At 52.0% G+C, this 22,246-nt stretch overlaps 1 long non-coding RNA gene across 1 annotated transcript in view; it reads right to left on the minus strand.

The window, feature by feature from the left end:
• The window catches only part of LOC308634162, an 82,765-nt gene extending 61,594 nt beyond the window's left edge, over positions 1-21,171 (minus strand). Inside the window, exon 1 of the long non-coding RNA XR_014018964.1 lies at positions 20,836-21,171. This is a non-coding gene — a long non-coding RNA (uncharacterized lncRNA). The remainder of the gene's footprint in view (positions 1-20,835) is intronic.
• Between the last annotated feature and the right edge of the window lie 1,075 nt (positions 21,172-22,246).

A 22,246-nucleotide genomic window follows, 5' to 3' on the forward strand; every position in this document is an offset into this window, starting at 1 on the left:
CGGCGCCTCTTCTATAGTCTGCATTTTCAGGGGGCAGCTCCCGGCTCCCACAGCCACATGGGGTCTTCATTTGTCTGTCATACACATTTCCTTGGGGTTCAACTCGGGCAGCACCCAGGCCGCAAGAGACACCACAGCAGCCACTTGCAACCAGGCCTTGGTCAGATGTCCCTGGACTTTAAAGACCCCAGGTAATGATAGGGAACACCTGGGCTGAAACCATCAGGCTCAGCAAGAAGAGGCCAGGCACCCTGGGCCTGCCATCCGGTACCCAGCAGCCAGTAGCACAGCCATGGGCAGCTGGGCTGTTGCAAGCCTGCGCATGGGGAGTTCCTCCCCCCAGCTCCTCCTGCTCCTCCTGAACCCTCTCCTGAGGCTGCCCTCATGAGCCATGCTGCAGGGGCCCCCCTCTGTCCCTCTACCCCACCTCAGAGCCAGAGACCAGGTTCACCTGCAGCTCCATTCTGGATGTGGCCAATGGCTGTGGCTCTCTGGGGAGCCACTGAAGAATTCCAGAACATGGGCCCTGCAGACCCCACCTCCAACAAACTCAGAGGCTTTCTGCACCTGAGTCTCGCCACCCCACCCTGAATGCAAGATGGAGAGGGAGATGGCACTGGCCAACCTCAGGTACAGCAGCCAGGGACAGCCTGAGAGCCACCTAAAGGAAGACAAAGCCCTTTTCCCATGAGCACATGGGTGGGCACAGCCTCAGGGAAGTGCTGGGAACACGAGAGCAAATCTAACCCGACTCCAGAAGCATGGCATCCTATCTTGCTCCGGGGACCCCACCCAAACAAAGGTTCCCAGCTCCTCTCTAGCTGTGTTCACTAAACTAAGCAAGGACTTGAGCCAGCGCTGAGCCCAGAAATGGAAGGCCAGACACACCCCAGCATCGCAGCGCAGGCCACTAAGGGTACCTGGGCACAGGTCTCCCTAACCACAAGCACTGCAGGCCCAGAGCATTAGAAATGGGGCCCCTCGGACAGTGCTCACCCAATGGCTGGCAGGGGCTGGCACACAAAGCCTGCAGAAACCTTGCCTCTCACATGGGATGCCTTGGACCTGAGGTTCCCAGACCCTACAGTGGGTTGGGACCCTTCTGACCATCACTTCCTCTGGTTCGGCTCACCTGCCCACCCAGGTGCCTCCGGGGTCACCTCCCACACACACCACCTCCCTCCATCCCGGTCTCAGAGTCTGACTCTGGATGGAGAGGGCAACCCAAGACAGAGGGCACAGGCTCTGGCAGGGAAAGAAGGGGTCTCTAGACGCCTTCCACAGCAACAGGAGAAGCAAGGCACCGACAGCACTTAACCCTCACAGCGGGGCAGGTGTTATGATGCCCATCTCTCCAATGCAGGAACTGGGGCCCAGATATGCCCAGGTGCCCAACCAGGGACAGGTGAAGCAGGGATCCACCCCAGTCTCCTGCTGCAGAGCACAGGTCCCAGCTCGCGGGCCACACCAGTGCTTCAGGCAGAGCTGGAGGAGGCGGCAGCTTCTCAGAGTGAACATTTTCCACTTTTCCATGAAGGCCACCAGAAGCTGATCCATCAGTCCATGAGAGTGACAGGAAGGTGGCCGAAGGGCAGGACCAGGTTGTGTGCTCATGGTCCCCCTGGCCTCAGGCGGTTCCCATGTGCTCAGCCCCCAGGGACCCAGATGAACTGTCCCTCCTGCACACTGAACAGCCTCGTCTCCCTGTCCCCCTTATCTCAAAAGCTCGCGGCTCAGCTTGCGGTTGGAAAGCTCGGCTGGTGAGAGGCGTGCTGGATTTTCTCCGGGAAGTCGGAAGCGCAGACTCCGGCAGTGGATGAATCATCTCGATGCTTTTTATTAATTTTTTTACAGCAACGTTTTATGGTTTTCTCAAAACACAGAAGGGTAAGGCTCATCTCTCCTGGCATTGGCAATGTCTGGAATAGAGCTCAAGAGACTAACGGAGCCACGGGGATAACCCCAGCCATCAGGGAGGCCAGGTCCAACCCGGCATCTGTCACACTGAGACCTGGCAGAGGAGGGCAGAGCACCCATCAGCACCAAGCCACTATTTGGGTTTTGCTTATCTGTTGCGGTGCTGGAGCCCAAACCCCAGGCTTCTCAGGGCTGGGCAAGCGTCACCCCTGAGCCACACCCCAGCCTGGGCAATCGTGAGTTCTACAGTCCTTCCGTGTTCAATAAATACTTAAGTGAATGGATTCATTAATTAAGCAATACAACTAAAACCTTCCATTGGACCAAGGAAATTAAAATAATTCACCTACTGTGGTTCATGGTGAGATGGAATCTGATTTAGTCATGGACTTAATGTTCAGGAGAAAAGGTAACAACAGTGGTCAGGCACGACCCTTCTGTTTTTAAGTGAAAATAATGAAACAGTAGAATAGGATTCAATCTTCATTTTCAAAATATACATACACAAATGCAGAGAATTATAGCTGTGAGGTGGTGCTAGGCGTGATGCTAGGGAGTCATCCCTGAATGAGAGGCCACACCGGGTTCTTCACCGCCCCTTCTTGTATTTCCCAATTTTCAATAACGAACGTGTGTGACTCCAAAGAAAACCAATGAGCTCAATTCAAGGGGCCAAAAAGCATCAACAGAGCTATCTCATGACAAGAAAGGCACAAAGAAACACAGAGGATAGCTGGGCGTGGAGGCACACTGCAGTCCCCGCTACTCAGAGGCTGAGGTGGGAGGACCACAGGAGCCCAGGAGTTCAAGACCAGCCTGGGCCAGACAATGAGATCCAAGGAAGGAAGGAAAGGAGGGAAAGAAAGAGAAAGAAAGAAGAGAGAAAGAGAGAAAGGAAAAGAAAAAGAAAGAAAGGCATAAGAAGAAATGGACAAAGGCAGAATTCAATAAAAAGAGAAATAATTGACCCAAACACAGTACAAATCCATTCATACACCACTTAAGGACAGAGCCCTCTCTGAGAAGTGTGTGCTTGTGGGAGCACCACAGAGCTTGCGTACTTGGACCAGTGCCACCAGGCAGGGTACTGTTATAGGAGCACTTAGCACACGCAGCCTGCAGTGACCAAAATATTCGCATGTCATCTGTGATTATGATAAACTATAAAATAAAAACCAAGGGACAACTCAGATATAACAAATAGTTTTACATTAAATATTTAAGGAATATTATTTGTGACTACAAGCCAACACTTAAAAACAGATTTAAATGCATACATTTCTGGAAAAAAAATGATGAAGTGCCAAAATCGGTATAAGAGGAAATAGAAAAATTAAATAGACCAATCACCAGAAAAGAAAGTTAAGAAGAAGAAGAAGAAGAAGAACCAGCAGATGAGGAGCTGGTGTGGGAGTCCAGTCCATTGCCAGATGCATATTCAATAGACAAAAATCAGCCCTGCTCCTTCATTCCAGCAGAATCTACTGAAAAAGGCAGTCAAAAATATAGTAGCATTTATCATAAGCAGCAAAAAATTTATGAGCTTATCTAGGAACGAGCCCACCAAAGCAAGCCTGAGATTTTATGGAGAACATCTCAAATCTACTGAAGCCACCAAGAATTGGGAGGTGTGGTGCAGAGGAAGGCACATGCCTGGCAGGCACAAGGCCCTAGGTTGTGTACCCAGCACAAAAAAAAAAAAAAAAAGATCTCGGCCCTCTTCTTGGGCAGCGCACTTGACACTATCTGGGCTGATATTCCTCAAGCTGATCTACAGATTAGAAGTAAACTAAACCCAATCAAAAGCACGGCAACATATTTTCAAGAACTACAAACTGATTTGAAAATTCCTATGAAAAATAAAGATTCATGAATGGCTAAAACAATCTCTTCATTTTAAAAAGATCAAAAAGAGTAGTGCTGACAAGGGAACAGATGAGAGGATCAAAGAAATGGAATGGAAATTCCAGAATCAGGTCAATACAAGGGAAATGGCAGCAAAAACCACAGGGAAAGATGGAGGATCAGGTGAGCTACGCTAAGGATACCAGCTCCCCAGCGGGGCTTTGGCTCCACCTTGCCCAGGCCACAGGGCCCATGGAGCCCATCTGGCCCCAGCAGGCCTCTCCTGGCCCACCCACAGCTGTGCTGCCTAGGTAGTCTGGTGCAGCCGTGCGTCCTACAACTTCAGCATATATTTGTGACATTGTCTGGTGTTTAATGCATATTAAGTGCTTACTTAATTCAAACATTTCCTACATGCATGTTCTAAATGAAAAGCAAATTCTTGAAATCCCTACCAAACTAAGCAGATAATCAGACCAACAAAGGAAAGGTACGATGGAAGCATTCAGCTGTAAAACATACAGGTGAAACGTTCAGCTTAACCAGTACCCTCCCAACTCCAGCAGGTCTGCACCAGGCAAGCAAGAAATTGAAGGAAGGACCAAGAAAAGATTCATCCCGGGTACCTACTTCCTTTAGAAATGGATAATTTGAGTAGGGCACAGTGGCACACACCTGGAATCTCAGGAGGCTGAGGCTGAAGCAGGAGGATTGAATACTGGAGGCCAGCCTGGAAACTTAACAAGACCCTGTTTCAAAATAAAAAGAGCTAGGGATGTAGCTCAGGGGTAGAATGTTCAGCTAGCATGTGGGAGGCCCTGGGTTTAATCACCAGTACCACTAAAAAATAAAAATAAAGAACTTTGAAATTCTTAGTGCAGATAATAAAGAAGAAAAAACTCAAAAGCTCTATAGGTATAATTATCCACGGCATTTGGATACAGCATTTGAATAGTTGTACACAAAGACAAGAATATGAAATCAAAAACATCAGGTATGTATATAAAGTAACATGAAATAATGTGATATACATTATAGTATATCATTTACACACACATGTATATGCAAAATAGTTTAAGGAATAAAAATCAAATTATAATTTATAGAAGAAAAGAGATAAAGCTTTAAGATCTCAGGAAGAATTTCTTTTAAAAGTTGCCAAAAGAACAAACTATGAGAAGAAAGATGAAATCTTCAACTTCATCGAGATAAAAATTTTTATTTGAACGGACCACAGACAGAGGAAACTGGAGGGATACGCAGCAGAGCACCGTGAAGATTATGCAGATGACACCAGGAAGCCCACAAATCAGTGGGAAGAAGACAGTGGCCCCTGGGGGAAGTGGCTCAGGTGGGGGACACAATGCACAGCGAGGGACCCTGGCATCCAGTAAGCAAATGAGACCACCACACCGGGACCAGAGACGGGAATGAGGAGGAGTGGCCCCACCTGATCTGCAGGAAATAGAACAGCCAAGGCCAAGCACAGCCATCAGGTCCGGCTGGTGAGGGGACAGACTGGCCCAGGAGTGCTGGCTGAATATGTGCCTGGCCCTGCGATGCTGTCACATCCCTCCCACCTAGAGGCCCCAAAGGTGCTCAGCCTTTAGGAAACTCAGAAGGGTGCTCACTGCAGCCTCAGTTCAAAGACTAACAGAGCCTAAGGGGCCATCACTCAGGAATTTAAAAGGTGTGCAGGGGGCTACAGGTGTAGCTCAGTGGTAGAGCATGTGCCACCACGTGCAGCAACTTGGTCTCAATCCCCAGCACCACAAGAAAAAAAAAGTTTGTGTTTGTTTTTGTTTTTAAGTGTACTCACGTGTTAGAAATTCCAAGCAGTAGTTAGCTGCACTGAGCCAGATGTGGGTACGGTTACAGGGACCAATCTCAAAGGCACAATGTCCAGAAAAAGGAAAAAGAAGATGACAGGCCGATACTATTTATGCAGATTTTAAAACACACACAACAAAGAATTGGATACTTCTCCAGGAATCGCATATTTTAAAATAAGTGTCTGACATCTTGAAAGTGGATTGGAAGAAATGGCTAAATGCACAGAAGCCAGTGCAGTGTTATTTGAGGAGAGAGGATGAGGGAGAGGAATTAAGAAATAAAACTGAAGCACAGCTGTTCAGAGGACCTCAGCTGGGGGTCAGCTCCACTCCCTGGACCTGATGACCCTAAGAAAGAAGAAAGGCCTGGAAGAGCTGTACACTGGCAGGTAGCACTGACCACAGGCATGGAGTCCCCCAGGAATCCATGCTCTGCTCTGCAATAGTCTGAGCCCTACTTAACCCAGGCCTACCTGCGCTCCCCACCAACTACAGGTCTCCTGCTGGCGATCCACAGCCCACCCTCCAACCCTGGGCTAGGGGACCAAACCCCATGGAGAGACAGAGACTCACAGGCAACCTTCCAAACTGGACCAGGGGACCAAACCCCATGGAGAGACAGAGACCCAGGTGAGGTCATACAGGGAGGGTATCCACCTACACACCTGCCTATATCCTGCCCACGCCACCCTTAGCCCTCCCACACACAGGATGGGCCCTAGAGGCCTTGGGGATCAGGAGTCTGGGAAAGATGCCCTAGATGTCACCCAGCTGACACCACCAGTCTCAGCTGCTGTCTGAATGGCTACTGAGTGTTATTTGCTATTAATTAGATTTCAGTCCTGATCATCACAGAAGGAGAACAGAATGACTGTCCTCTATTTCAGGGACTCCCAAGGGAGCTCCAAGAGGGAGGGTGGACAACCCCACCTCTGGCACAATGCGCCAGGAAACTAATCTCAGGATCTTGGGGAGGGGACACCGACAGGGAGGCTCTTGTCCACCTTCCCTGCAGTGCCAGGGTGCACAGGGGACCAAGACGGGCTGGCGCACCCCCAGCAGCACAGGTCCTGAGGGAGGAGGGAGAGGAGTGGGTGGGGACAACCCCAGGTGCTCGCAGGAGCCAGGTCTCCCAGGCGCCCCGGCCAAGCAGAGGAGCAGGCAGGCCCTTGCGCTAGCTGTCCTCTACACTCAGCTGGCACGGGGTCAACCTGAGTCCTGGGGACATGAAGCCAAGTGTGTCCTGACTCTTCCAGTGAAGAAGCCCTACCCCGCTGTGCACCAGACACTTCATTCCAACCTCTAGGATAAACACACCTGGTGAGATGTGCTCATGGTTCCCAGGAGACTGAATGGCATCTGATGTTTTCTGCAGGGAGTCATCCTCTGTTCTGTGTCCCTACGTAGCTCTGGGACAGCCTCTGAGCCCACTTAGCTGTGCAGCCCCCCTCTCTTCTATTCCAAACCTTCTTCCCCCTGAGCTCTGGGCCTACACATGCATTATCCCTGCCTGGGCCACTGTCCCCTGATGCTGGGGATGGTTGGTTCCTCACCTGCGTCCAAGTACATCAGGCCAGTCAATGCCCTGCACCCCTGTGCTGCCCAAGAGCTCGCAGGGCCCTGAAAACCTGCTCCTCCCTGCCTTGGGGGCCTGGCAACTGCTTGAGACGGCCCCACAGGAAAGGAACCGCTCTTTTTGTTATTGTTAAAATGTGGAGAAAGAAACAGTCTCACAGAGGGTGGGGGGAGTCAGGGTCACCTGCAGCCAGCAGAACCTGTGCTGTTTCCTCGGTGCCCCCCCATCTCCTCTGTGCTGGAGTCCAACCCTGACAGCTGGACTGCCACTCCCCTGCCCTGCTGCCACCGCGGTCACTCCTCCCTGGCACTCTCTGTCCTCTGGACGGGGCATGGGAAGTTCTCACCTCAGGCTCCCCAGGCCCCACCCTATATCAAGCCCTTCCTTCCTGGGAACCGGGATTGCAGCTGGGAATGCAGCCAAGACAGCCGTGAAGTGGACAAGAGCCAGCCATGGCGGAGGGCGCTGCTCCCGGGCACACACAGGGACGCAGGTGCCTGGAGGAACAGGAGACACTGAACACTATCAGCTGGAGGCATGGGGCTGGGAGAGGCCAAGAGGGGCCTCCACATGGAGCTGAGGAGCAGAAGCCCTCATTAGGGCCCACAAAGGGCTTAGCCCTGGGATTACACAGAGCCTGTGAGTGCCGCCCCAGCAGGCCAGCCTCGCGTAGGGAGAGACTTAATGGCCTGGGCTGCAGCCGACACCAACATAAAGTGCGCTTGTTCCCCAGCAATTTTAACAAGGTATTTATGGACACGGGACAAGCTCGGGACAACACTCGGCTTATGCGCCTGGCTGCCCAGACAATCGGGGCAAAGAGGCGGGTCAGCACAAGGGCCCAGTGATAAAGGCCACAAAGGCAGGCAGAACTGAGGGACCATTCACCCCACCGCCTGGGGATGGCCCGCCCTGCCTCGTTAGCATGCAGCCAGATGGTCTCCCTGGGGAGGACCTTCACCCTCACCAAAGTGGGGGACACAGCATCGTCCCAGATTGTAGGCCTGGGAAGCTTACTACCAACACCTCTCTTTCTCTCTCTCTCTCTCTCTCTCTCTCTCTCTCTCTCTCTTTACTCAGAAGATTGGACTCAGGCCTCAGAGCATCCATTCCAGAGTGGCCCTGAGGCCATGGGACAGGCTGAGGTTCCATCCTGGATGTGCAGAGGGCAATGCCAGGTTCCTTCCACCCACCACTTCCTGTCCTCAGCTCTCGACTCAGTTGCCCCTGGCTCAAAGAGGCTTCCTGGAGGTGGTGGTGTCCATGGGGCCTGGAAAGAGGAGTTGGATCTGGCCAAGAGAGGAGCAGAGGGAAAGGAAGCATGCGTAGGGCCTGAGCCCAGCAGGCAGAGACAGAGGAGTCCTGGGCCACAGTGCATGTCCTTGGAGAGAGAGACTTGGGGTTCTGCCCTATTGCAATCCACAACAGGAGCCCTGACCTCACACCCAGCATTTATTGTATGCTTTATGAGTTCCATTTTATCTTCATGAACACCCTATGAGAGAACTCTAGTTATCTCCAGCAAGCAGGCACAGGGAGGTTAGAAACTCAGAAACTCAAATGGTGCCATCTGAGGCAGGTGGGGTCAGGTCTGTGACGTGGGTTTCATTTGCTGCCAGTGACCATGCCCAGTAACCATGCAGGAGTCTATGGCAGGCCGCACGGCATGCGCTAGCGGAGGCAGCTCGGGACTTGGAGAGGGGATACCTGGTTCCACCCTCAGCTCTGACTTACTTTGGGGTTCCCCAAAGATAACTGAGATGAGAACATGGCAGTTTATTGGGAGGTGGCCCTAGATGACAAGGGAAGATGTAGGGAAAGTGAAAGAAGGTGATATGGGTTGAATTATGTCCCCCCAAAAGAAATGTCAAGGGGGCTGGGGATATAGCTCCAATGGTAGAGTGCTTGCCTCGCATGCTCAAGGCCCTGGGTTCAATCCCCAGAACGAAAGAAGGAAGGAAGGAAGGAAGGAAGGAAGGAAGGAAGGAAGGAAGGAAGGAAGGAAGGAAGGAAGGGAGGGCAGGAGGGAGGGAGGGAGGGAGGGAGGGGAAAGGAAGAGAGAAGGGCTGGGGTTGTGGCTCAGCGGTAGAGCGCTCATCTAGCATGTGCGAGGCCCTGGGTTTGATCCTCAGCACCACATAAAAATAAATAAATAAAATAAAGGTATTGTGTCCAACTACTCCTAAAAAATAAATATTTTTTTAAAAAAAAGAAAGAAAGAAATGTCAAGTGCTAACCTTTGGTACCCAGGAAAATGACTTCATTTGGAAATAGGGTCTTTGCAGTAATTAAGCATTAAGGGCTTTACATGTGATTAAGTTGTAAATTTAGTTCCTGTGATTAGGGTGGGTCCTAATCTGATAGAACTGAAAGCTTTTTTTTTTTTTTTTTTTTTTTTTTGAATTGGGGCCTCTCCATGTTACCCAGGCAGGTCTCAAACTATCCTCCCGCTTAGCCTCCCAAGTAACGGGGACTACAGGAGTGCCATGCCTGAGGTCCTTCTAGCCACAGACACACACAGAGAGCAGTAGCCACGTGAGGGCAGGAGACTGGCTGCAAGCCAAGGGACACCAAGTGTTGCGGGAAGCCACCAAAGCCAGTAGAGAGCGCAGCCTGAAGACGTCTACCCTCCAGACCTGAAACCAATGAATTGCTGTTCTAATCTCCCCACTGTGGTGGGGTGTGACTGTGGCCCTAAGAAACTTAGACTCTACAAATGGTATTTATTGGGGGCATGTGTGTGTCATAATGTTCTGCCTCGCTGAAACTCAAGGGGCTCACGCCACTCCCTTAGGCCACCCAGCATGCTGTACACCCATCCCCACTCCGGGGACCTTGGAGGAAGCAAAGACCAAGTCTCATTATACAGGCTGGAAAGGCCGGAGGCCATCCCTCCCTGTGGCCAGATGAACGGGTGTTTTCAGAGTCATGCTGATAGAGACATAGGGGAGTCAGGGACACAAAGTGCCTGGGGCTATGTGGCTGCCAGGCTGGGAAGTCTGGGGGCAGGAGAGACACCCACGTGTCCTTTCTGGGGGCTTCCAGATCTGGATTCAAGCAGCAGAGGCAGCTCTTGCACCAGCAGCCTCAATAGCGCACCTACAGGTATTGGTACCTACTGGAGGCCCCGGGGCGTCTCCCTGAAAAACATGGCATTGAGCATTGCAGAGCTGCAGAGCCTCTAAACCTCGATGTCACACCCATGCAGAGATCCCAAGACCTGATGGTGCCTTTAATACAGTTCTGTTTTGCTTCAATGAGCAGAACCAGCTTCTGCTACTTGCAGCTAAGCTCCGTGATTGGCGTGCAGTGTGGTCCACACAGCACCTCCCACCTGTGCTTGCAGCCCCTCTGCCTCTGGGATTCTGGTGGAGGCCCAGAGCAAAACAAGAGAGTAATTTTAAGTATAGCCTTGTGGCCACATCTGGGTTAGGACCCTGACTCTTCCATGGCTGTGTGTTCTTGGGTGAGTTGCTTAGCCTCTCTGTAAAATGAGAACAGTAATACTGAGGATTTTTAACAGATATCTAGGACTCTTTTTCTTCCCAGAAACCCTTCCTCTTCCTGATGATGGAAACTATCCTTTTGGGGTAAATTCACTCTAGTCATTGAGGGATGAGCACAGGTCTCCAGGGTTTCATCAAAGTTTTCCCAGGACTTTTCTGGCTCATAAGGCCCATGTGTTTGGGCCGGTACTGCTGGAAAGGAGAGATGTATCTATCTCCTTTCAGGCAGCCATACTGGCTCTGCTGCAGGGATGACAGAGGGTCAGAGGACCTGGGACACCACCTCTAAATGCAGCCAGGGATGTGGGGTTCTGAGGACATCTCTGGCTCCTGGATCCAGCTGGGAATGAAGCTAAACCTGCTGCTGCACTTTCTAGTTACGTGAACCAATTGGTTCCCTTTTTAGCTTAAGCTAGCTGGAACTTGGTGTTTTCATCCTGGTGAAGTCTCTGCATAGGATTAAGTGAGAAAGCACAGGACAAGTGCTAAGCCTGCATCCCAAGACAGTCCACCAGGGTTTTTTTTCCCCAGAACACTGAGGAAGTGATCAGATGCTGGGTGCCTTGTCCCCTGGCCACAATCCTGGGACTCAACAAAGCCTACGTTGAGTCAGGCGCCCTAGCTACACACGATTTTGTACTCTGCTTAGCATTTTGGTGTGGACATACTTCCATGTCACCAATGTTCTTTGAAAGCCTGTCTGTAACGTCATGGGAATGAGGATGGTGCCATCTGCCTATCATCTGACACTGGGGCTGTTTTTTGTAAGTTGTGCTGCAAAAGCTTGTCTATGCCCGGGGCCTCTGGCTGCCTGAGGACTTTCTGGGATGGGCTTCCAGGAGTGGAAATGACTGGTCTGGGCACTTTTAAAGCTCTGGACAGGTATGGAGCGCTTCGGTTTGGGGACGGCATCTGTAACACCCCATTCCTCTCTTTCTAAATCTTCATCACCATAAGTTTTTCCACAGCCGTCACTGACCTAGTGCTGAGGGCCGAGAGCCGTGGAAGACTCGCTTCTTATTTGTAACAGCCCAATCACAGACAGATGGCTACTGCTTGGTTTTGGAAACAAAGAAACTGAGGCTCAAAGGTTTGCAATTTGACAAAGGCAACACAGCTAGAAAGGGTGGAGGCAAAATGTGCTCTAGGTTTGTGTGACAAAATCCTATGTTGTCCTCTGGCACCAAACCCTTGTGGGAAGAAGCAATCGCTTCCTAGAGTCCCACCTGAAAATAATTCCCCCAGCCAGTGACTGACATTTCCTGTGTAACATTACAAGATATCCTCCTGGAAGCATATTCTAAATTATTTTGGGGTCCTAGATCATACAGGTACACCTTAAGAACATCAGGGCTGATTGCATTGAGGACCTTTCTGACCAAAGCACAGTTGCAAGGTCCTGTTTGGTGCAGGAAGCCCCATGAAAGGAGTGTCTCTCCATCTGGAGTTTTGGTCACCTTGGGCACTGATTTAATGTTCCCTCCAGTGGCACTGTCTTGTTCCCTCCTGGACAAGGTCAGGGTAACAAAGCAAAGAGCAGGTACTAAGCAGGCAGCATTCACTGAATTTCTCTCCAGGACTGAAGGAGAGAGAGAGAAGAGCCTTGGGGGTTGGAGCAACTATGGGGGGTGAGGCACATACAGAAACCTCAGGGAAAGACAAGGGCTCAAAGGTCCTGGAGTAACTCCCCAACCTTACCTCCATCATCCCTGAGCACCTGCCAAGGTGCCCTTTGACCAGAGACCATAAACGGGTGACCGGACTTCAGTGTGGTCTAACTCCCTGCTGTCTCCAGTGGGCCTATTTACCACTCACTCTCCCAGCCCCTCCACCTGGACTACGCCTAGTGGTCATCTAGTAAAAGCACTGGTTCTGAGGCCCGGTGTGCCCAGGACCAGTGCTAGTTGATTCCAGAAAGCTTCCAAGAGCTGGTGTCCAGAACCAAGACTTACTAAGAAAGGAAGGAGGGGCTGAGTACCATTTCATGGCAAATAAACAAATGGACTCCTTTCTTCATGGGCACCCCTGCCACACTGCATGCCTGTCCCCTAACTGGTCGTGACACTATGATCTAAGGCCACTTTCCCTCTGGTCCCCTTAAAGCCCCTCATTGAGTTTCTGAAGAGTGGAAGATAGCTGGCCCCAGTCCCAACTGTGGGAGATGCTTGAACAGTCGGTGGGAGCTGATCCTTCTGTGTGTGGGGCCTCAAGACAGAGAGGGGAGGATGGACATGGGCCAGTTGGAAAACATGGATGAACAGAGGCCACAGAGGTCTCTCCCCACCCTCAATCCCCCTAGCTGCGATGGTGGTGTGTCCTGCCTGCACTGGGACCTTCCTCACAGTTAAACATCCTGACCCAGGGGTTGGGAAGCCGAAGGAGGAGAGTTGGCAGGAGCTGCTGGTGGGCCTGTAGGCGAGTGACCATGTGTGCAAGCTGTGGCGGGGCCCTGAGCCCTGCACCAGCCTCCTGAGGAGAAAGGAACAGGGCCTCTACCTCACTCTGCCTTCAAAATCTCATGCAAAACAGCTCCTGTGGCCCTGACTGAGCAGAAACTATGGAGGGAAGGAATTCTGGGAAACACATGTACCACACACAGAAGGCCACCAACCTGCGAGACTTTGGGCCACCAGGGATGCTGTAGCCCCGACCCATGGACTAGAGTGACCAGAGGTGGCCACGGAACATTCTGCTTGCAGTGGACCTCAGCTCTCCAGTCCAGACACCTACTTTCCTTGAGTTTTGGAGGCATCATCATTTTACCTTAAGCCCGGAGCCAGAAAGGGGCCACCCAGGGCCACCCTAGAAGTTCTCCTTAACCTGGAACCTCAGGCAGCAAGGACTGGGACTTGGTGCCCACCTGCCTCCCCAAACCCCTGGCCCCTCTACACCTTCTCCCCAGGAAGCTCCTGATTCACAGCCTCCCTGTCCACGTTCCACATCTGCACAACAAAGGGAGACTCAAGTCCAGGAAGATGCAGAAGGCAGCTCCCTTCAGCTCTGGAACACTGGGCCACACATCCAGTTCTAGAAGGAGCAGTGCTGAGGGTAGGAGAGACAGCAGGAGTTATGCTCACCCAGCAACAGGAATTCTCATGAGAGAGGGGACTGTGGATGATTTTTCCACCCTCCTGTGTGTTTTTCCATCATTAAGCGTTTCTCCATGAGCATAATGACTTCTGTGATCAGGAAAAAATGTCTAGCACGGTCCAGTTTTCATCTACTCCCTTGTTAACTTAAAGCTGATCTTCTTACCAGGGCAAGGCAGTGGCAGGGAACTCGCCCAGTTGTCCCCATGCTGCTTGTGTGGCATGGAGGGAACATTCCCTATGTAGACTAGCAATGACAGCGTCTTCTCTTGGCCTTGGAGACTCTGAGAGCAAATGTGAGGCATGGAACTTCCAAAAGGTCTCATCAGCAGCCCCAGCCTCCCGGTGTGGCTGATGGTCAGCAGATCCCAGGGCAAGCACCTTCCCCCGTGCAGAATCTGCCTAGGACCGTGAGGGGACAGCCAGCCACCTGCTCCATGCATCAGAACTCACAGGTACAATGTGCAGAGTCCCTGCTGCAGCCTGTCCCAGGGCAGGAGTCCTCGCACAGTGGAGAGACTTTCAGAGGAAGGAAGGGCCGTGAGAAAGCCCGGCAGAGGGCTACGGCCTGCCCGCAGGGCCACCGGACCAGCCAGGAGAGGCCGGGGCTTGGTCCAGATCCTCTCAGGCCTTCAGTCTCAGTCACAGGGCTGACAGCCCCTGCTCAGCCTCCTCTCTCCAGGGATGCAGAGTGAGCTGTGGATGGCGGTCAGGGCCTCCAGACCCTTGGTTTCAGGGGCCAAACCATATCCTGTAGCTCAGGGCAGATGCCCTACTCCAAGGGCCAGAGACAGCAGATACCCATGAAGGCTGACCATTTGGTACTTTCTAATTGGTATTCATGAGATGTCTGTAAGATGTGTTTATTGACTTCAGGGAAGGAACTAATACCACCTACACTGGGTGCAAGCTCCACCAGTCATCACATGAGATTGCCAACCCAGGCAGCGACCCAGAGCCCCCCTGAAAGACTGTTCATCTCTCCCCACCCCTGAAGGGAAGAGCTGACAAGAGCCGAGCTGGCTGAGACTTGGCCGGTCAGCTCTATCTTCCCAGGTGCTGCTGTGCCCTCACGGATAGGTGCCCAGAACAGTTGCCCATCGTCTCCTTTCATCCTGCTCTGCCCGCTCCACAGCTGAGCAGAAGCATCCACGCCCCAAGCCCCAGGCTCCTTTCCTTTGCTGGCCACCCTCCTGTCCAGCCTGCCAGGGCCCACTTATTTTTTTTTTTTTAATTTTGAGACCAGGCCTCACTAAGTTGCTGAGGCTGACCTCCTCTCTCAGCCTCCAGAGTTGCTGGGATGTGAGGCCCCATCTATAGGGCACCCCAGCTGCTCTGTGCTGGTGCCGGCTCCTTGTTCCTCCCCACTAGCAAGAGTTTCCATTTTCATCTCCCTCCCCCACAGCCTTGAGATTGCCACCTATTTTTTCTTCACTTTTGCCCTCCAGCCCCTGGCATAGTGCCTGGCAGCAGAAGCACCTTATAAACTCTTTTTTAAATTGCTCATCAATTTCCAAAATTAATCTACCTCCAGCTTTCTTGCCAGTCGTGAGTAAATTGATTCAAGATGCCCAGTTGGGCAGAGGCCAACGAGCTGGGAGACCAAGGAAGCCTCCCCAGCTGGCTGGGGACCTCCACGCTCTTGCTCTTCCATTTTTCCTTCATGCATGTATGTTGGGGGAACCAACTTCTACGCTTGAATAAATATGCAGTTCCTTGTGACAGTCAATGTGGAAGTGCAATAAATCACTGCAAACAAGAGACACCCCTCGCAGGGGAGGATGGGCACAGCTTTCACCAGGCAGTAACATCAATAATGCCACCCGTCAGAGATGAGGAAGGAAATCAAAGCCCTTCCTGCAGAGGATGCTGTTTAATTGATGCACTGTATTCATGGGATCACAGACTCTGATCAATGCAGACTGGAGAGGACCTAAAGGATGCTGAGCCAGGGTAGAAGCAGGAGTAGAGGTTAGGTGGTGCTCAGGCCACATAGCCAGCAACATCAGGGTCAAGCAGACACTGTGGGCACAAAGACAAGCTCCACCTTCATCCCCACCCTGCCCAGGCTATTCTGCTGATGGGGGCCTCTTAGTCCACTTTTTGTTGCTATAACAAAATACCTGAGACTAGAAACTATAAAGAAAAGAGGTTTATTTAGCTCATAGTTTTGGAAGCCAAAAGTCTAATATCTGGTGGTCCCATCTGTTTGGCATCTGGTGAGGGCCTCATGGCAAATGGCAGCACAATGGTAAAAGCTCATGAAGAAAAGATCCCAGGGGTAGAGGAAGCCAAAAGGCTTCAGGGGCAAGGTTCACTCATTTTATGTGTTCTCGGGAACGAGTCATGGTCCCACAAAAGCTGTATTCATCCCTCCCAAGGGCAGTGCCCCCAGTGGCCTCACCACCTTCCATGAAGGGTCCACCACCTCAACAGCACCACGCTGGGGACCAAGCTTCCAGCACGCGAGCCTCTGGGGACCGACACGAGCACGCGAGCCTCTGGGGACCGACACGAGCAAGCCATAGCGCAGGAATGTGCAAAGCTCAGGCCAGGCGCCCGCCTCAGAGGTGTCCTCTGCAGTACACAGTCCAACAGCCCCGCAAAGTCGGATGCACTGGGGATCTAAACTCTCCATTGGCAGTGAGCCAACATCGGCACATAACCAACTCATCCAGGAAAACGGCCTGGTGGGCAGCTGAGACCACGCACCACTCCTGGCCGTGGGCGGCACTTCCCTTCATCTACTCACCCACCACCTTCTTGGTTCAATCTTTAAAACTCTGCCCCAGGCCTGTGCAACCTGGCTGCAGCAGAAGCACCAGGGAGGTCTGTTCATGGTGGCTCCACCCCTGAGGGACATGCAGGCACTGTAGAAGTGCCCACGTGTCCCTGGGAGAAATTAGGCCTGTCCTCCAGAGCCGAAGACCCTGTACTGTGTCTCTCCCTCATCAGGACAGCAAGGACTCAGAGCAAGGGCTGGGGACAGTGCAGGCTGGCTAGAGGGGGCTTGCTGTGTGCACCAGGGGCTTGAAGGTTGGGTGGCCAGGCCAAGGTTTGTCAGGGGACTTAGCGAGACTGAATTTCATTTAGGGAAATTATCAAATGAGATTCAAAGACTGTGGTCCATTAAACTCACATGGGGCAACGTGGTGGGGACACAGCCAGCTCTGCCACTGACATCACATGAGGTGGGTGGTCACATGACTGGTCAGAATCTCAGCTTCCTTCTCTGTAAAACAGATATACTAAGACCCTGGTGTCCCTGCTGACCACACAGGTCCACCCCAGGCACAGGAATCCACTCCACCAAATTAGTAAAGCCGCTATGGGTTTAAAATAAGAAAAATTACTTTATTTATGTAATAAGCATGAGTTTGCTCCAGGACACTCAGATCTGAGGAGCATCTCATTTGGTCACTCAGATTTCCCCCTCCATAAAGAGCCCTGGGTGGAGAATCAGAAGGCCTGGGTTCAAGTTCAGCTCCCTTGAGGAAGCTGTGATGTGTCTCTCAGCAAATCCTAGCTGCTGGTAACCCAGGGCTGGCCTCACTCTCTCTGCCCTTGCAGCTCTGAAGTTCGGAGGCTCTAGCTTCAGCAATAGGACCTCACAAGGCAGAAAAAGTCACATTCACTCCCAGACTTTCTCTTCTATTCTATCTGCCCAGTGACGGCTCGTTCAAAACCAATGCAGAGTGGGGAACCCACACGGGGGTCAGAGTCCCTGCAGGGAGGAGGCCCCTCTGGGCTCCGTCCAGCTTCACAGGGCCCCAGTCAAGGCCTCTTTCCTGCTTGAGCAGGAGTGAAACACTGAGCAGGCCTCCCAGGCCCAGGTCCCAAGGGTTGTCCTGCAGAACAGCAACCCACTTCTTGTATCCAAACTGGGAACTACCTAGGGAACAACCTGCTAGCGAAACAAGCCTGATCCATTTTGTACCTGTTCAAGTGCATTCTTCTGAGTCCTTGAGAAAGAAGCAACAGGATCCCAGCCCTCCCTTCCCCATGCTCCCCTGATAATGCCCATAGAATTCACTGTTGGAGGGCTTCTGCGCAGAGGTCTCTGCTGGGAGGACAAGGAGCCTGCAGTAGGGACCCCCCCCCCAAACGCCCTTCCTGACTCCTGTAGGCCACATGAAGTGAGAGTCTTGTTCCTCCCATAGCTGGTGTGCTGCTGCCCAGGTCAGGGACCAACTGAGCCATCACAGGGAGCAACAAGGACCAAGTGGAGCCCCAGCATCAGCCGCAGCCCCAGGTCAAGCCACGGTCAGCCTATTGCTGCACAGTGCCTCATCCCCAAGACACTGGCACTGCAGGCCTGAGTGCCTGAGAGGACCCCCTGGCTCAGGATCCCTCTGACTATCTCCCCGATCACCCTGTCTGTCCTGGGCAGGTCCAAGATACATGGTTCAGTCCAGGGCCTAACTAAAGCAGTAGCTGCTCGCCTCCTCAGCCCAGCCCTTGGGACCATTTACCAAACAAGCCCAGGCAAGTGCCACTAAGGGCTGGGCTCCAAGCCAGACACAGAGTGGAGTGGGCACAAAGTCCAGTGACCTCACATGAGCCCATGGATTCCACCAGGTCTCATCCAGACCATTCTTTTTCTCTTTCCACGTTTTTTATTGGTGCATTATAGTAGTACACACCAGCGGGATTTGTTGTTACCTATTCGTGCATGCTCACAATATAACAATAGAATTTGGCCAGTATCACTCCCCAGCCCCAATATCACTTCCCCCTCCTGTAAGGGTCCCGCAAACGTCGGAGGAAGAGACCACCAAGAGACCGGCTCATGCAATCAGCAAAAGGGGATTTCTTGAGGATCCAATCCAGCATGCTGGGGCTCCGTGCTCACTCAAGAAGGGAGAGCAGCCCAGAGCCCAGAGCAGAGGTTAAGCAGTGCTTAAGTACACTTTTTGGGGAGGGCAGGGGCTTTGCATACATCAGAACAAATCATCATGAGGCTCAGGAAAATTGAACAACAACTCTCATACATGATTAGCACATTCATTGGCAGGAATAGGTCGGGCGGGGGTGATTGGTCATTCCTAAAGAGGGGATACATTCAAACTGATTGGTTTGGGCCCTGAATGCCTACGTGCCGAACTGCACAGGGTCCTAGGTTATTAAACAACTAAGTGGTCAGTACTGGGCATTGTCTTAACTGCCTCAGGAATTTCAGGTTCTGTGTGCAGTTCAGAAACTTTACAATACCTAGTCCTTTACTTTTTAACTCAGGCTTTGCAGCTTAGAAACTTTACCCTTTCACTCTCTCCCTATCCCCCACCCCTTGGTCCCTTTTCTCCACTGATCTCCCTTTGATTTTCATGAGGTCCCTGCTCCTCCCCCACCTTTCTTTCCCTTTTCCTCTAGCCTCCACATATGAGAAAAACATGACCCTTAACCTTCTGAGTTTGGTTCATTTTGCTTAACATCATGCTCTCAAGTTCCACCTGTTTTCCTGCTAATGACATAATTTCATTTTCCTTTATGGCTGAATAAAACTCCATTGTGTGTATAAACCACACTTTCTTTATCCATTCATCCAGTGACAGACACCTAGCTTGGTTTCATAGCTTGGCTATTGTGAATTATGCCGCTATCAACACGGGTACACAGGTGTCACTGGAGTGTGGTGACTTTAGTTCTTCAGGATAAACACCCAGGAGTGGAGTAGCTGGGTCCTATGGAGGTTCCATGCCTGGTCTGACTTCCACAGTGGCTGTACTAACTGACAGTCCCACCACCAGTGGAAAGTGCTCCTTTCCTCCAGCATTTACCACTGTCTGTGCTCCTGATGGCTGCCATTCTGACTGAGGGAGACGAAATCTCAGTGTAGATTTGATTTGCATTTTCCTAATTGCTAATGCTTTTGAGCATTTTTTCATAAATTTGTTGACCACTTGCATTTCTTCTTTTGAAAGGTGTCTGTTTCATTCATTTGCTCATTTATTAGGTTATTGGTGGGGTTTTGTGTGAAGTTTTTTGAGTTCTTTATATATTCTAGATATTAACCCTGTCAGAAGAGCAGCACAGATTTTCTCCATTCTGTAGGTTCTCTCTTGACATTCCTGATTGCTTCCTTTGCTGTGCAGTAGCTCTTTAGTTTGATGCCATCCCGTTTATTAACTCTTGGCATCATTTCCTGAGCTCTAGGGGTCCTGTGGAGAGGGTGTTGCCTGCCCCTATATGCTGGAGTGTTGACCCTACATTTTCTTTTGGCAGTTGCATGGTTTCTGGTCTAATTATTTTATATATATTTATCTTTTTTAGATGTAGTTGGACACAACACCCCCATTTTATTTATTCCTATGTGGTGCTGAGGATTGAACCCAGGGCCCCGCACACTCAAGGTGAGTGCTCTGCCACTGAGCCACAACCCCAGCCCTGGTCTAATTCTTAAGACTTTGATTTTGAATTGATTTTTGCACAGGGTAAGAGATAAGGGTCTAGTTTTATTCTACATATGGGTAACCAGTTTTCTCAACACCATTTGTTAGAAATGCTTTATGTTTGGGGATCCTCTGTAAAGGGTCAGATGTGTTGGTGTGTCTCTGTGTTTCTATTTCACCCAGACCATTTCTAAGCAAACAAGCCAATACTGGGAAGGATCTAGAAAGGACTCTCAGCTGCCACCCTTGCCACATGGGACAATGATGTCATGGGCAGGCCTGGATGTGCTGCAGAGTAGGTCCCTTTCTCAGAAGCCCAGGGCCCCTTGTGGTCCTGACTTCATGCTACAACTTTAAGAGACTCTCCCTCCCCACGGCCAAGTGACCCCACATGTAAAGGCCATATGGAGTGGTGGCAAGAGATTTCTGGGCTGTGCCTCTGAGGGAGTCACATAGTCCAATCCCTGGGAGCTTCTCATAGCATCATGTGCACGGGCCCCACTCACCCCCCAAGAAACAAAATCCCAGGCAAAGGCCCGTCCCCAGCATGTGTGACCTGTGTGAGCCAGTTAACCCCCGAGCCTCAGTTTCGTTGACTGTGCAGTGGGGATAATAACAGCGCCTTCCAACATGGCACAGGGGACTCATGATGGGGTAAAGGGAGGACCTGAACACACTTACCAGTGTGCTGCACCGGGGGAACAGACTGCTCCAGCCAGCCACAGGAGTTGAGGGGTTCCACTGCAGGCAGCAGGACGCTGAGGGGGTGGGAAGGCCAGGCAGGGGTTTGGCATCCGCGAGGTCCCCGCTCAGTGCTGGCTTTGCGGTCTCATCAGGAGTCCAGAGAGGGCCTTGCACCACCGATGTGGAGCCCCCAGGGTTCCACAGCAGCTGGTCTGCAGAGCTAGGGGTAAACTTCCAGTTCTGGCTGGTCAGAAGCAGCAGGCTCTCCCCAAGCCGGGTCACTAGCTTCCCCCACCCTTCCTGCCCCCTCCTGCAGCCCACACACCACTGAGGTACTTACTCCCTGCCTGATTAGCAGGCGAATCCTGTCCTGGGAGAACTGAATGGGCCCTTCTGCTCCCAGGGCAGCCCTCACAGTGTGGCTTTGTGGCTGGGCAGCCAGGCCAGGCCTCAGCTGTTTACTCTCCCTGCAATTTTGACTTCATCCCCTGGCTCCCACCTTCAAGGCACAGGCAGGGCTGGGGGGTGGGTTCCAGTGTTTTCCTCTGGAAAAGTGGCTGTCCCTGGATGGGGACTGCTCTGGCCACCACAAGCAGACCTCGGCTGGCTGTGTTCAGGGGCATGCGGACCGCCACACACGCTGGAAGGAGGATGCCCAAATGACCTGCCAACAGGGAAAGCTCAGTTCTGGCAAATGAGGGCAGAAGCAGCCCAGCCGCTCCCCAGGGAGCCAGAGTCTCCTGTACCCTGGCAATGAAGCAGCCTAGAGAAGGAGGTCTCTTCCTCCCTCCAAATGTCCAGCAAGGCAGACACTTCTCCAGGCAGGGGAACATGTCCCTGCCCTAGTCCAGAAGAGAACACTGGCCATGCCCACAGGCAAACTGGCAGATCCCCTCTAGAGACGGTGAGCCTCCAGGGCAGGCAGGGTAGAGTCATGGCTCAGGTGGGGCTGGGGCTCTTCCCGTGTGCCAGAAACAGGCGAGGATGGTGAGGGAACCAGGGGAAGAAGACGAGCATCCCTCAGCCCCCTGCCCCAGACATGCTGGCCCAGTCCCACCTGCAGCCACACTTACTAAGCCAGTCAGGACACTCTCAGGGTGGAGAATATGAGGCTGGGAGCTCTCTGAGTTCCACAGTACAGACTGGGCTACCTGGGTAACAGCTCCTTGACGTGAAGCCTCCGATCCCCACATTAAGACTGTGGCCTGACTGCTACCAACTACTTACTGCTTTGGAGGGCTGATAACCAGCCTCCTGTACTAGGAAGCAAGCTTCTTCCTGCAGGAGGAGAAAGAGAAGCACCTTGCTCCTGCCTGGAGGGAGAGAGACACCCCTTCAGGACCCCCATCCAAGAAGTCCTGCCCAAGTCTGAGTGTGGGCTGAAGGCACTGGCCTTGGCCTTAGCATT

Source organism: Spermophilus citellus (assembly GCF_964194105.1).
Source record: "Spermophilus citellus genome assembly, chromosome: 15".
Classification (NCBI taxonomy): Eukaryota; Metazoa; Chordata; class Mammalia; order Rodentia; family Sciuridae; genus Spermophilus; species Spermophilus citellus.